The 15,679-nt window shown below is 45.7% G+C and overlaps 1 protein-coding gene across 1 annotated transcript in view; it reads right to left on the bottom strand.

Moving 5' to 3' along the window:
• The window catches only part of LOC121711850 (T-lymphoma invasion and metastasis-inducing protein 2), a 45,833-nt gene extending 33,158 nt beyond the window's left edge, over positions 1-12,675 (bottom strand). The window contains exon 1 of the mRNA XM_042095692.1: positions 12,494-12,675. The gene's annotated coding sequence lies outside the window, so the exon portion shown is untranslated. The remainder of the gene's footprint in view (positions 1-12,493) is intronic.
• Between the last annotated feature and the right edge of the window lie 3,004 nt (positions 12,676-15,679).

Below are 15,679 nucleotides of genomic sequence, written 5' to 3'. Positions count from 1 at the left end.
ACGTTAGCCCATCTTTCTTTTCACATAGGAGGGCCAACCGGAGGTCAGAATGTGTAATAACTGTTGCTCCACACGAGTAATCCTCCGCTCCCTCCACCTTAATCCTTTTCTCCTGCTTGGCCAAAATGTCAACTCGGTGCCACTGCGTGTATGGTTTATTGAATTAGCTTGTTGCCGTTAGCATGTGACTGTTCTTATTCTTCTGGCCACATGAGACTAAAGCCTCCCTGATCCATCTGTGTTGGAGGTTAATGGTTGCCAGGGTGGAGGCTGGGTGTTGGGAATGCATTACGCCCCACCTAATCTACTAGTCTCACGACAAATCAAATCACTTGTGATATGACAAGGGAAGGAGACGCGCCATTAGCTTCAGACATGTCCAAACAGCTGTGGATATTCACACATCTTTTTGAATGAAGGTGTAATTGGGAAGGCTTTACTCAGAACTCAGAAGTCGCAAGCTCAACTGGCAAAACATCTTTCCTTATCAACCACAACAAAAAAGCGGTCTTTCCCCCATGTGTGAGGATGCTTCCCACTCCAGCCCTTTTCAGCCCAAGGGTGTTTGGCAATGAAGAATAAGTAATAGCAGGCAGCAGTGAGGGGAGGGGCACCGGAGCAGGAGGTTGGGGATCCCCCACACCCCCCACTCTCTCCCCCCACACACACATATACACTCCTCCCCTCCTCACACATTCTTTTATTTGGGGCCTTTGTCATAGGTGGGGGGGGGGGGGGGACAGGCACACAAAAGCAGGGAGAGTGGCTGGCGCGGGCCGTGCTATTCAGTCTCCAGATGCCACCCTCGCCTGGTCCGAGTGCCCCCATCCCGCCACCCCCACCTCCCCGACCCCCACCCTGGCCCGGAGATTATCCATCACTGCCAGCCCAGATTAGAGATGCCAGCCGCCACTTAGCCTCTTAACGGACCGGGCACGACACATAGTGAGGTGAAGTGAGGGGAGAGACGGAGGAGGAAGGGGGGGATGATGTGGTGGCTACATATAGAATGGCTGCCTACACAAACATTGCGTAGTTTCCCTATTTAGACAAAACATAGCCCTGATGACCAGGAAACGATCAAACACTGTGGAGGGAAAGGCAAAGACAGCTATGAATAGAGGGAGAGACAAATCAGGAGAGAAGGAGAGGGCCACACATGGTTAATGACACTGATGATGCCTTCTGAAAAATGGAGGGATGAAGAGAAAAAAAGACGTGTGTGAAGACAAAGAGAGATGGATATAGAGCAGCAGTGACGCTGATGATGATGGCTTGTCTGTTATTTCCTTGAGTAAAAAGCCACCATATGTTGCCAATGTAATTTACCTTGGCAGGATCTATGGGTTCAGTAATGTATATGAATGAGCTCCAGATTGGCTCCATTCACACCCAGTCCCCCAGTCACAGACACAGCTCAGTCAGGGCCCGGTCAGGGCCTCTGCTGTTTGGACAGGGCTCCAGCACCTGGCCAGAGCTCACGGCTAAGGCCGCTGCTGTCCCTCCACAGTAATGAGCAGGATACTGTGGTCAAGGCTAAGCTTAAGTAAACATAGGCTATACCACAGGCGAAACCCACACACAAGCACCTAAATATACAAGGACGGGCACACACACACGGGCGCAGTCGAAAACAAACACGCGGCTGTTTTTTTGTGTGCATGCGCACACATGCACACTGTCAGATGTATGCAAACACTAACATGCAAGTGCAAATGTGCAGGAAAACCACCGGATCCGAATCGCAAGCTCATGTTAGTCTTCAAAACAAAATTATTAGAAGGGATCCACTGTTGATATTTACTTACTTACTTTTTACTAAAAGCTCTCGTTGAGAAAATAAAGAATTAGCTGACTGCTTCAAAATTGGACCCACTCTCAATTTAGCTTTTAAGCCAATCCACCTTCATTTAAAGATGCTCTAAGCAATGTTGGGTAACATCACTTCTGTTGACTTTCAAACAAAATAGAGAGCTAGATTTGTTATGTTTCCAGGCTGGACCAGATTGTTTTTTTTACTGTTTTTGGAGCCTGAATTGTCCACAGAGACCATCTTTTTTTACAATGTATTCAGGGGACAGGCAGCTAGCGGATGTGTGAGGAGATGTTTGCTGTATGTGACAAAAATGTTTTAGCTCAGAACTGTGTAACCCTTAAAGAAAAATAATTTAGAGGCTTTTTCCAGGGGACTTGGCCATATTAAGAAACCCGGCACTCAACCACATCCCCTAATTGTGTTCCCGTGTTGTATTTTCTCTGTTGGCACTGGACTGCTTTTATCGCTGGGCCCAGACCTGTGGAAATGATCTTGATGTGAGACAGCAGAGGGCCGGCGCTCTGTTCTTCGTGTCCGATCAGCTATGAAGCCAGCGGCCAGCGGCCCGCTCCTCTGATACCTTCTGGAGACAAAGGCCCAGCCGGCTGGCCCACGGCCAGGGCCTGTGCACACAAAGTGGTCAGATTCTGCTGACTGGCTCCTTCAGCCCAAAGCCCATAGGTAAACCTGACCAAATCCCTCGCCTTTCAGCGCAACCCTGTTTTTCACGCCCCGTTCCTCTCTGTATACTGTACCCCCGGTCTCTTTGTTCACCCCCCCCCCCCGTCTCAATCTCTGCCCCCCTGCCCTGCCACCCCTGTTTTTCTCCTTCATAAAAATATTCATGCCTTATACCCTGACTCACTGTCTCTCTATCTCTGCTTCGCCTCTCTTTGACGCCACCTGTCGCCATCGTTAAATCTGGCCACTATCCCCTACAGTTCACTTTGACGCCACCTGTCGCCATCTTTAAATCTGGCCACTATCCCCTACAGTTCACTGTCCACATCTTTCCCTTTCGTTCTCGGCGGTCCTTTCTCTAACTCTGAGGCAGGATGCGGTCACTTCCTTTCACCGGGTCAGACTCTTGGAGCCCTTTTCCTGTACAGCGACCACTAGCCAATGGTAGACAATCCGCTCGGGCTCAAGGTCAGCGGAGGTCGGCCTGCCCCTTCCGAGTGTCCTCACGATGCTGTCGTCATGTGTGCGTCTGGGGTCACGCTAGCCAGTGAACCCTCACAGTTTTAAACAGCTCCACTAACGGAACATTCCATCCCAGAGAAAACTCGCAGCGTGATTGGATGTGGCTCTTCACGGACACACCCTCCTGCCCAAGCAGCCCACTGTGTGTAATTTGCCACATTGTATTCACTGCCAATGTTTTTATGGACCTTCTATGTGTTGTTTACGAAATCTTGAAGTCTCGCTTATTTGACTGCAGCAGAAGGCTACAGCTTCAGCTGTGAGGAACATATAAACACTACCACTACCCCAAAAAAATGTCAAACCTTCTTCAGTGGTTACATAACACAGGCTGCAAAACCATGGCCAGCTACATTCTGTACAGAACTGATCTCACTGCCGGGAATTCAGGAGTGGCTTGCTCCCTCACATGCTCATGTGGTACACGTACATACGAATGGAAATAGCAACATACATCAAAATGATGTGCTATCTAGCACGCATACAGACACACAAACACACACACACACACACACACACGCACACACACACACACATACACACACACACATACATACACAAACATACACACACACACACACACACACACACACACACACTCACATACACCTACACACGCACATGGCACACTATTACATAAAACTTGGGAGAGGCCCTGGAATATCTGGACAGAGTGAAAAACAATACTGTTAAAACACCAGGGAGCTTCCCGCCTCCGCGTCACGTGAGGGAGGAAGTGCTCTCCCATGCCATGCTGCACTGGACTGTCCACACGTGTGTGCCTGAGCAGAGTCGCCGTGACAACTGAGCAAACCACGGGCAAAACCCAACATTCTGGGATGAGTCCTCACAGCTATGAGGAGATTTCTGGGTGGGCCGTGGACGGCTGTTTATGACTAAGGCCCTGGAAAAGGAGAGAATGGCATCATACACTCCTGATGTTTATAAAATTGCTTGAAGGAAACAGACGTGTTTTTAACGAGGCTCATTTAGTCTGTGAGATTTGGAACTGATCAACTACGACAGTAAGGAACGACCACTAGAGAAAGAGTCGAAAAATATCGAAATCGAAAATCGAAAAATATAAACACATACACACACACACACACAAACATACATTACAGTCAGAGAAAGTCATCAAAAAATATAAACATATACACACACACACACACACACATTAGATAGTAAGAGAAAGAGTCATCAAAAAATAACTACATACACACACACACACACAAAAACACAATAGACAGTAAGAAACTAGCATTAGAGAAAGAGTCATCACAAAGTATAAACACATTAGACCATAAGGAACGAGCACTAGACAGAGTCATCAAAAAATATAAACACACGTGCGTACACAAACACACACAACAGAGAGCCCAACCTGTGTAAACGAAAGAGTTCTTTTAATCACACATCCAGTGAAATGTGGGGAAACATTTAAACCCGGTGAACCCACAACTTCCACATAAACTGTGGGATGAATTATGGGTCACACTCAGACACCGTTGAGCCACTGTGGGAAAATAGAGACCTGTGTTCTCTGCACGTAAAGTCCTTAATCTCCTCTGAGATTCGAGGGACTGCCTGCCTGCCTGCTCATAATGTGAGCCACTGGGCTAAGTGCAGCTCAAATGAAAGTGAGGGCGGAAAAGAGACAGAGAAAAGTCTATCTCTATCTCTCTCCCTCACTCACTCACACACACACACAGAGAAAGAGAGACAGACATGAACAAATTCCACATAATGCTCTCCTTAAACAGTGGAAGACTGCTTATGCAATGTGCCTTGGGGACCAGAGGAGGAGCGACAGCTGAACTTGAGCGTTCACTCCAGTACATCTGTGGAGTATAAGTATGTACTGCATATTTGGACAGAGTGTGTGTGGATGCATGGGTGCTTGGGTAGATAATCCTGTGCTGTCCATATACTGTATATGTATACATATGGGTCTCTGTGTGCATATGTTTGGGCGTGCAGAAGTGTGTGTGTGTGTGTGTGTGTGTGTGTGTGTGTGTTGTGTGTGTGTGTGTGTGTGTGCATATGTCTGGGCGTGCAGAAGTGTGTGTGTGTGTGTGTGTGAGTGTTGTTGTGTGTGTGTGTTGTTGTGTGTGTGTGTTTGTGTGTGTGCATATGCCACGGGTGTGCACGTGTACATGTACAAAAACAGCACATGTCTATACACACTCACCATGTATAGAGTTACCCTGCGTGTCACAGGTACTGTATCTTTCTCACCACAACCTTTGTGCACGTCTGCAGCATGTACAGCCTAAGTGCCTGGATAAGTGATTGTTGTGTTGAGAGAGAAGGATGGCTTATCTGTTCTGGGAACAGGCACGGCAGGAGTGGGAACACAGAGCAATACTGAGCGACTGTAATCAAATCCAGCTGTGGTGGCTTGGCCAGTCACAAGGAGCCCCAGTGCCGAGCGAAGGGGGGATGCCTGGGAAAATCCGAATGATGTCAGACGGATGTTATTTTCAAAAGCACTAGTGTTTCGGGGGGAGAGCCAGAGTGCTCCTCAAAAATAACGACTCCTGGAAAGAACAAACGAGCATCGTCTTTAAACACACAACACTTCGCAAAATGTATCTAAAACCGTGAGACCGAGGAGATTCACAACCCCTTCACAAGAAACTGGGTCCAGTTCAGATCAGGTCACAGGGGAACTCACCCAGAAAAACAACCCCAGAAGTAGGAGCGGTTTATTTTAGCCACGCTAGATTGGTCAGACGATGCCTTTAGGCCCCACTGTCTATGCCAATATGGGCCTATTGGGGCAATAAGTATGTACAAAATGAATGTACCCCAAATATAATGCAAATGGTTTTGAAAGCCACTGTTGGCTGAAGTTTAACGGTTAATGTATGATGCCCCTCAATCATCTTGAGGCCAAAAGCTCTCTGCTATCATTGTGTTGAGGGAGATTAGTCTCCTCGGCAGTGACACGAGCCCCAGACGTCTCCAGGGGAAGACACGCTGGCGCGATGGCTTTTCAGCGGGCCGTTATTATCCAGCAGTGGGCGGCTGCATTGATAGCATCAAATTCGCTGTGAAACGGCACAAACTGGCCTAATGAGAGCCACGAGTTCAGTTTCCAGCGAGGTTGGGGCTACCACCACTACACCGCTACACCACTGCACCACCCCCCCTCCCTCCTCCCATCCACCCACTCCATCCCCCCATACCCCCTCTTTTTCCATCACTCCTCTGGCCCCGGAGCCCCTTCATTCAACCCCCTGTCTCCAGCGAAGCCACGCCAACCAGAAACAGCAGACTGAAGGATGCTGAAAAAAAAAACCCAGCTGTGGGCATGCAGTCGTCCTCATTATCATGCCCTATACGACTACTAAGCCCTGCCATTTCCTGGAAATAATGTATATGTGCAGAGGAGACGGCAGACTGGAGTGACTATTAAGGAGACTGTTTATTAAATGTGATTTAGAGAGCGGGGTTGGACGGGGGACTGATGACGGGACCCTCTAGGCACTCGGCTGGTGGGTGACGGGTGGCGGGATCTTTAGTGCAGTGAAAGCAAAACGTTATAAATCACTGGCAAGGCATGAAAAACGAGGTGCCAACAAAATGTTGCCGTGAGGGGCTCCATTTAGTTTGACTCCTTTGACTAAGTTCTAAGAAAGCAGCGATTCGTCACATTTACAATACAGTGGGCACTAAGTTAGTGCTCCTACATGACTTTGGCCACATCTACAACTTTGTCAGGCCTGTCAGTTCTACATTTGCCTTTCAACATACGTTTAGCAGAAATGGAGCATGTTTCCTCAAGAGCAAAGTTGGACCTGCTGCATTGGGTTGAGGTCTTATCTCAGAACAGACAGGATCCCTCTCTGCTGGTCAAGCTCTGAGTCTGTGCATTAGAAACTCTCTGATACTCAATGACCTTAGTGAAACAGGTGCATTAAAATTCGGCAAACGTTTGTGGTGAACATGTTTCTTCTAAAACAGTTACATTTGAACAATGTGGTGTTAACATTCCATTATAAGGGTAATTGCATTATTACCTTTGTCAACCCCACGTCCAGCTCCACTGGATGTTCAGAGAACTACCCCCTCAGACTGTTTGTGAGTGTTTGCAAATGTTCGGCAAAAACTGAAGGCAAACAGAAACGTGTTTGCAAACGTTCACCTATATTAGCGAATTTGAACGCACCTAGGTCTTTTCTCATGTCTGCAAAATGTTCAAAGTCACATCTGATAAGAGGTAACAGGAAGAGGCTACAGCAGGAGGAGGAGGAGGCTACAGCAGCTCACTCAACCTGGAGTGGCAGCCTTGTGAGAAAACTCACTTTGTGATACAGCTCATCTAGACATCTAATTTGTTCTTGATTTCAACATTCATCAGAGGTATTCCCTCTGCAGACATCAACATGTGACAGGCTATGCTGATGATAGGAACAGTGACATTTTCAATGGTGATGCCAGAACGAATTGAGTTGAATTAGTCTGGACTAATATGAGATGATGGCATCCTGTCTGCCTGCTTGCCTCCTTGTCGAGTCCAGGAGTGAAGGTCTCCTTTGTTGCATTACAAGGTTTTGCCAGACCCAAAACAACCGGCCTAATGTTGTGTGTAAGCCAGCTTAGCGCAAAACAACAAAAGCTAGGGCCAGCAAAAGCCTATCGCATTCCTCCATCTTGAAAAAAAAGTGCCCACTCTCATGAGAAAATGGGGGTTAATTAGGTAGAAAATCCACCGCAAATTCCACACGGCAGCGGTTCAGACAGCTGAGAACAGAGAGGGCCTTCTTCTGCACCCGGGTCCACAAAGACATCAAGGCCCCTGGTTTAAAGGACGGGGTAAGTGAGGAACAAAGCTGGGGCCCAGGACTGTGATGACTACAGCTGGAAAAATGAGCCCAGGAGACACATCACAGCTCCTGGTGCCAGGTCTAGTCTTTCATCCCTCTCTCTCTCTCTCTCTCTCTCTCTCTCTGTGTCTGTCTGTCTGTCTCTCTCTCTCTCTCTCTCTCTCTCTCTCTCTCTGTCTGTCTCTCTCTCTCTCTGTCTCTCTCTCTCTCTCTCTCTGTCTCTCTCTGTCTCTCTCTGTCTCTCTCTCTCTCTCTCTCTCTCTCTCTCTCTCTCTCTCTCTCTCTCTCTGTCTCTCTCTGTCTCTCTCTGTCTCTGTCTCTCTCTCTCTCTCTCTCTTTCTCTCTCTCTCTCTCTCAGTGCCAGGTCTCCTTTTTGCTCTGTCTTTCTTTTCCTTTCCCCCAAAACGTCTCCCCCTTGCTCTGTCTGCCGGTCTGCCTCTCTCTCTCTTCTGCTGCCTCTGTGTTACTCCTATTTCTCTTGCAGTGCCATCTCTGTGCTTAGAGTCTCGCTAGATAAACTGGGAAAACAAATGGGAAAAGTGAACACATCAAAGCTCTTCCATGGATCAGTCTTGGATGGGCACTGACGGGCCAAGCACTCTGTATATCATCTTTCAACCACAAAGACAGAAATGAAAATTATTCTCATTTACCAGAGAAGCAACAGCAACACTGGGGAAAAACCCTCTGACGGCTACCACTGCTCTCTACGAATCTTCCAAGACTGACTCAGCAAACAATTACAGCATGATACTAGTGTCTCAACTCCAAATACACGATCAAAGATCCAGGATAACAAATATTTATCCACTTTAAACCAAAACAATTTACATTTTAATCGAGACAGATAGCCTGTACATCACAATGCTCCCGTAAGACTCTATATTGAATGATTTTGTTCCTTGTGATTGCCACTGGAGCTTACATGTAATGGTACAGTCAGCGAGTGCAGAGGAAGTCGCATTTGTTTATATTTATGTTTATATTTAAATTAGCAGACCCGTTTTTCCAAAACAACGTAGACTATATTTTAACCAAGGACCAAACGAAACACACCAGAGAGGTAGCTCAACCCTCCCTTCAGTATTCCCAGAGAAACTCCATACAGGGTTTCATGTTTGTTTGGGGGACAGGCTGCCCCTACTTTGTTTGTTTCCAGTTTTCAGAGCCTAGGCTGTCTACAGAGACCGGGTTTCTTTACAGTGGACTCACAGAATGGGCAGCTAGTGGGCTGTGAGGAGATAATTGCTGAATGTGACAAAAAATGGTATGGGCTTCAAAATGTGTCTGATCGCTGACCGAACCTTTAATGTGCATGTTTACATGTAAGATGATGAAAAACGATGTTGATGATAACGATGATGATTGTAAAACATGTATATATTTCCTTCAGAAGCAAAAAGAAAGAATCCATCAGAAATTGCTGTGGGAATAGCAAGTAGCTTAGTATGATGCTACATTTATAGGTTTTGTGTTTTTGGCTTCATTTACCCCTCTGTGTAACAATGCGTTTCAAAAGTCTCACCTATATTGCAATGAGTAGGAACCAGCAATTTCTTGGACATTAATCATTGTCCCATTTGAATGTGCCCTAAAAGACCCACAGAGACACATTAAGATCTTTATTACCGATCAGTAGGGGTTTACAGAGAGGCCAATTACTCATTGAAACGCTTCAAGTGCTCCATAAATGAACTGGCAGCATATGGACACCACACATCACACATGCTCCAGGATTTTCACTTTAACAAGTAGTATGAACATTATTTTAGTTTTTCACCTCTCTTTATCAATTAGCATAAAGTGATTCAAAGTAAAAGAGCTCTCGCACTCAAATTCTAAAATACTAATGAGTATGAATACTAATGAATACTAATGAGTTTACTGTCCCAAAATCCAATAACTGATCACTTAAGTGACAACAGTGAATTACATCAGAACTATTGTCTCCACTGACCATATGGCCACTGTGGTGGACACCATCTGAACAGGTCTTGTTATCCCTAATCAATAGACGTCCTGGTGTTTGACCCCTCAAAGGTTAACTAAGGACACCTTAGAACAATATATAATGGTTCCCATGGCGCCACATCACAACAACACATGTCAGATGGACCCTCCTATCCATGCTGCTCCTATGAATGAAATCTAAAACTAAGCACACCAGTCAAATGCTCATTCTCATCATTAAGTGTTCCTTTCTCCTCACTGAGCAGACCGCAGTGTTGGCTCGTGCCCTCGCCCTCCATTCATTTCGGAGGGTGCGAGAACCCTGTAACATATAACATGAGCCCATAAGACATAACAAGTGGGGCTTACGTTTTCACACAGCGATAATTGCTACCAGACTCTGTGCCTTCTGCTCGGTGCTCTAAGAGAGGGGGGATGAATCGACGTCTCTGGGCCCCTGGACTGAAAGCTGAACTGCTCGGCGAGAGCCGGCCTGCACTAAGCAAACAAAGCTTTTTAGCAGAGCTGGACAGGAGTCAAACTCATGCAGACGTTGGATGCGGGTCCACGTTCCACTGCCACAGAACAGCAGCATGTGCTTGCAATCTCCACAATAACAATCAGGTGAACCCACGTCACCGCCGTACACCTGGCACCCACTGGGCGCTGAGGTATGCCGAGTCCCGAGGGTAAATGGAACTCCATCGAGCCCAATTGAAATCAAACAATGAGCCTAAATCCCCTCTAATCAAGACATGGCACTGACCAGTTTGCACAACAAATTTACTTTGCTGAAACTGTGCTGACACTGGACTTCCTGGCCAAAGTAATTGTGGTCCTTGACCAAGCACAAAATAACCATTTACAACAGGAGGATTTGCCTAATTACACAGATAAAAAAGCTCATTTAGGTTTGATACACCTGTACATCTAGCATTTTTTCTGCTTCATTTAAACCTTCGTCCAAGTACTGTAGGCAAGCCGATTTAAACCATTAATATTGAACTGCTGACATATGCTTTAGAGAGAAAACACCCCTGTGATGCTATAAGTTCAGTAGCAATGAAACGTGGACTCGCAGCGGAGCGAGTGCTGTTACTATGGGGGTTTGTGTTTCCACGACAGAGTACTCTTTGTGCTGTGAGCAGCCCTCACCACAGCCATCCTGTGGCGGCGTGATGAGTTGCTGTATTTGCTCACTCTCTCCTCTGTCTCTCCTCAGGACTCCTGTGTGCCTTTGTGTGTGTGTGTGTGTGTGTGTGTTTGTGTGTGTGTGTGTGTGTGTGTCTCTCTCTCTCTCTCTGTGTGCATGTGTGTGTGTGTGTGTGTGTGTGTGTGTGTGTGGGGGGGGGGGGGGGGGGGGTGCATGTGTGTGTGTGTGTAAGAACTCTTTTAGTGGCCCAGCACACCCCTTGTATGTACTACTGCCCCACTTCTACCACAATAAAGCCACATTAGTGGGGGTTGGAGGGCACAGGGAGCCCTTGGAGACACAATGCCCGGGCAAGAAGACATTTTATGGGCTGCGTAAGGGGGGATTTTCTACTCTGTAAATCACACAGCATGAAAGCTTGGATGAACAAGTGTGGTCTTTCGCTCTCATTAGAGAATATTCACATGTTCAGAGTAAATTTACTCATGGCTGGCTTTAAAATATGGGTCAGCATGACTGCTTTTCACTGTGTGTGTGTGTGTGTGTGTGTGTGTGTGTGTGTGTGTGTGTGTGTGTGTGTGTGTGTGTGTGTGCGTGTGTGTGTGTGTGTTCAGTGAGTTGCATATGGGTAATAGCAAAAACACAAAAAAAAGGAGTTTATGGAGAAAATGGCCTGAGAAAATTGTAAAATATGTGGGAGATGGAGATAGAGGAGAGATGGAGAGGGGGAGGAGGTGCAGTGGATTTGCACTCCTGTGGTGCCAAAATGAGTGTGTGCATAGTGAGCAGAGAGCAGGTGTCTTCACAGCCAGAAGATTAAGTGGAGAAAGACAGGTCATGCCGGTGGCCTTTAAAGAATTAAATGAACACCACGGCGAGTGGTCTATAATGGCAGAAAGATAAGACTCTATTAGAGAAACATCAAACTCCATGCAAACTCATAACTCTCAGTCTCACACTCCAACTTAAAGTGAATGCAGCGACCTCCATCCACACATCAAACCAGATTATTATGTAAAAAAATATATAAAAACAATAACATAGAACTATTTTGTTTCTCTCTCTTTGTTTTGTTTCTCTTGAGTCTCTCTCAAATAGAAGTGGTACCGCGCGCGCGTAAATTATGTCATCGGTTCAAGAAAACAATCTGCCAGAAGCTTATTCTGCTTCCAGAGCGTTAACGTTGCTTATGTGAAATAGAAAAAATAGCTTTAATGTAAATATACACAATAAATAGCCTGCATTCATAATTGCGTAAATTGTGCTAATAAAAACAGCCAGTTTCATTCACTTGAAAAATTGCGTAATAAACATAAAAACGGCTTTTGGCAGCTGGCTACATCCTTCTCCACATGCGATCACCTTAGGTTTTGGGAACTGAATGTTTAATTGTCAACGCGTTAGTAACACCACAATTAGTTTAAAACAAAACTGTCTATACAACAAAAGTTACCAATAAATTAACGAATTGTACGAAGTAGCCTAGAGCGTTGTCGTAAGAGAATGACGGCTGACAGTATGATAACACTTTTGACTCACCAAAGGCGTATCCTTGAAAAGCTGTCGTAGTGACGTTTTTCCATCGACCATACGAAATACTTTTCTTTTGCGCATTGAGAGCTAAACTTTCGCGTGAAGTAACGTGTTTTTCCTTTGTTTAAGCTTAATTCTTCTGACTTACAGCTACGTCTTGTAACTCCGCTCGCGACGACAGTTGTGGAGAGTCACTCTGGCAGCATCCGTGCGGTTCAACCAGCACTGTGCTGGTGGAAACCACTCCCATGTGTTTCGGACCTGGCCGTCATTCGCTCCGTTTCCACCTTTTGAATTTGAACTAAAACTGAAGTTGTGCGCTGCCAATAAAAGGCACGTTTGGATTACCAGTGCTGCCCATGAGTAATGCTTTCAGGCCTCTTAACATTCAAAGACTTTTGCAGAAGTAAAAGGGGGCTTTCTGTCAGGCAAATACCATTAGAAGAGTTACCTCATGGCCCACACCTAAGCTGAATGGTTACAAATACAACCATTTATCCTGTTTAGATCTATTTGAGAAGAGGGGCATTCCAAACATCACAAGGAATTGAAGTTAAGAAATTATAGCTCATTATCTGGTAACCAGAGAAGCCTGATCTCAATTTCCCTCAGGCACTGTTCTTGTACTTTCTAATTGTGTCCACTTGTCTTTTCTCAAAAGCTACTTGATCTCTGGAAATGAGTTGCTTTAAACAATGCTGCTATTTGTTTATCTTTTGATACATTTATTCAGGTCTCCATTTGACAATGCAATTTTATCTCAAAGATAGAAACCCACTTCTGTTTTGGGACCACACCTTAACCTAATACCCCAGTAACAACAGCTTAGACTGAATACACTGTACATGAAAGGTGTAGTCCTACTACAAGTGTGTGGACTGAGTTGATGTTCGAATGTGTTTTTGTCTTGTATTTCATTCTTAGAAATCCCATGGAAATTGAACCACGTTCGGAACAACCTGACACCCCCACGACCTGCCCCATTCATGTATTAGGACTTGGAGAACTGATTTGTGATACTGGACCGATTTGTGTCTGTGTCCCATTTCTATGCACTAAACAAGTCCCTCAGGCTTTTTGTAATTGTCAGCCATGTTGATATGCCTTGCGCTGATGTCCCAGGTGAGATGCCCTTTCTTTGTCTCATTCTAGCACATTACATCTCCACAGCCTCCCTACGGTGCTAGCCACTGGCACAATCACAGACTCATCCCAGGGTGCTATTATTGGCCCACGTCCCACAGCAAGATTCCACTCTGTCCAAAGCTAATTTTTCTCCCCCTTCACCCGACCCAGTGTTAATGGCTTCAGCGATCAGTCAAACACTTAATCAGTGCCCGAGGGAAGAGGAAGAATTAAACCCAAACAGAATGAGAAATGTAATCATTTCACACTATATGAAACATGCAGACAGAGGGCATGAGGGACGGAGGCTGCCTGCAGCTGATGAAGCCAATGATTATTGTTATTATTCTGAGCTCTCTGCCGAGACAGAGAAAACATTGCCAGCATTATTGACAGAGAGGATCACGCTAGATTGAAGTTGCCTCAGCATTTCCAAGCATAATAATGACTTCAAGGGCAGTGTTTGTTTTCTTCTTGGGATGTCTTTGGTGTTGGTTCATCTCAAATGATGGTGGTAAAACACATAGAGTCAGAAAGATTTATTTATAGGTCGAGAGCACTTTGGTATGTTGCTGCCCTTTTTTAGAGTGCTGAAATTGAGTTAAGGACATGGGAATGAAAAGTCTCTTTGTTGCCGATGCTTTGTGTTTTTACAGGCACTCTCTGGTGGTGAAGCATAGCTCCTGACCACAGGCGTACACCATGGAATGTCCAACACTGTCATTTGAGCATTATCCAGCCGGTCCTTGGTCAGATTTCAGAGGATCAAACATTGCGTTCCTCCAGCAGGCACAAAGAGTGCCGTGTCCTTACAGCTGAGGCCGTATGGGTAGCCATTGGCTTAAAAAGTATGGCGCACCATCAGGACTACATTTTTGAGGTCATCTGCAACCACACGCATGAAAATACAACAATAGGTGGTCGGAATGATCTTCTAGATCTGACAAAAAGAACTGATTCAGGAAAGAAAAGACACTCACAAAGAGCCCTTGAGAGAAAATACACTCACAGCATAAACTACACAAATCAGAAACATACACAAATCAGAAACATACACATGTATACACACATATACACATACACACAGAAGTGTCACTACCACCAGCCACCCAAACTCACACATACACTGTAGCACCACATACCACTTACAAAAGTCATGAAAAGTTTCATGGCAAACATTATAAAACTCAGACCGACAGTCTAGCCAAAGACCTTACTGTATATACATGCACATGTGACTGTATATACATGCACATGTGTTATGTACTTGCATGATAGAAACCAGCAATGGTGTGGTCTCAGTGAGTGCATGTTAGTCCTCTTTGACCATTACCTGTCATGCATGAGTGAAGCAAGAAGGTCCGAGCTGGAGCTCTGTCCATTAAAGGTGATGTTTACAGTGCTCTGCTAGGCACACTCGAACGGAGGGGTTACTCATCCGGAAGGCAGATATGCCAAATCCCCACTCTCTTTAATACCATTATCACATGACATGGGTGAAAAGGGACTTTTCTTTCTTGAAAATGCTTACCAGTCATGTACTCCCTGGTCTTCATGATATGAGAGAGATCATGTTGGAAGCAGCTGGTGATATAATTGGATTTGGAAATGAAATTGGACGCATTTCAACTTTAGACTTGTTTTCTTTACTGGCTGGATGCCAGTGGTGTATTTAACTGAAATAGGTACATTAAGGAGTGTTGGTCAATTAAATCATATGGCGTTTGGAGACTGTACAGTACAACGGGCCAGAAGCCATTCCAATGGATACCGTGTCCCTCCTGAATTACTGAAGCTAAGCAGGTGTGGCCTTCGTTAGTACTTTGATGGGAGACCTACTTGGAAAGTTGCTGCTGGAAGTGATGTTGGTGGGTGGCCAATAGGTGGCACTCTTCCCTTTGGCCAAAAATCGATTCCTATGCCCCACTGTAGTGAAGGGGACACTGTACTGCAGGAGATGCCATCTTTTGGATGAGACTTAAACCGAGGTCCTGACTTACTGTGGTCATTAAAGATCCCATGGCACTTATCGCAAAGAGTAGGGGGTACCCCGGTGTCCTAGCCTGA

This window comes from Alosa sapidissima, chromosome 6 (genome assembly GCF_018492685.1).
Source record: "Alosa sapidissima isolate fAloSap1 chromosome 6, fAloSap1.pri, whole genome shotgun sequence".
NCBI classification, from domain to species: domain Eukaryota; kingdom Metazoa; phylum Chordata; class Actinopteri; order Clupeiformes; family Clupeidae; genus Alosa; species Alosa sapidissima.
The sequence above is the reverse complement of the archived record's forward strand: the minus strand, read 5'-3'. Positions and strand labels throughout refer to the sequence as shown.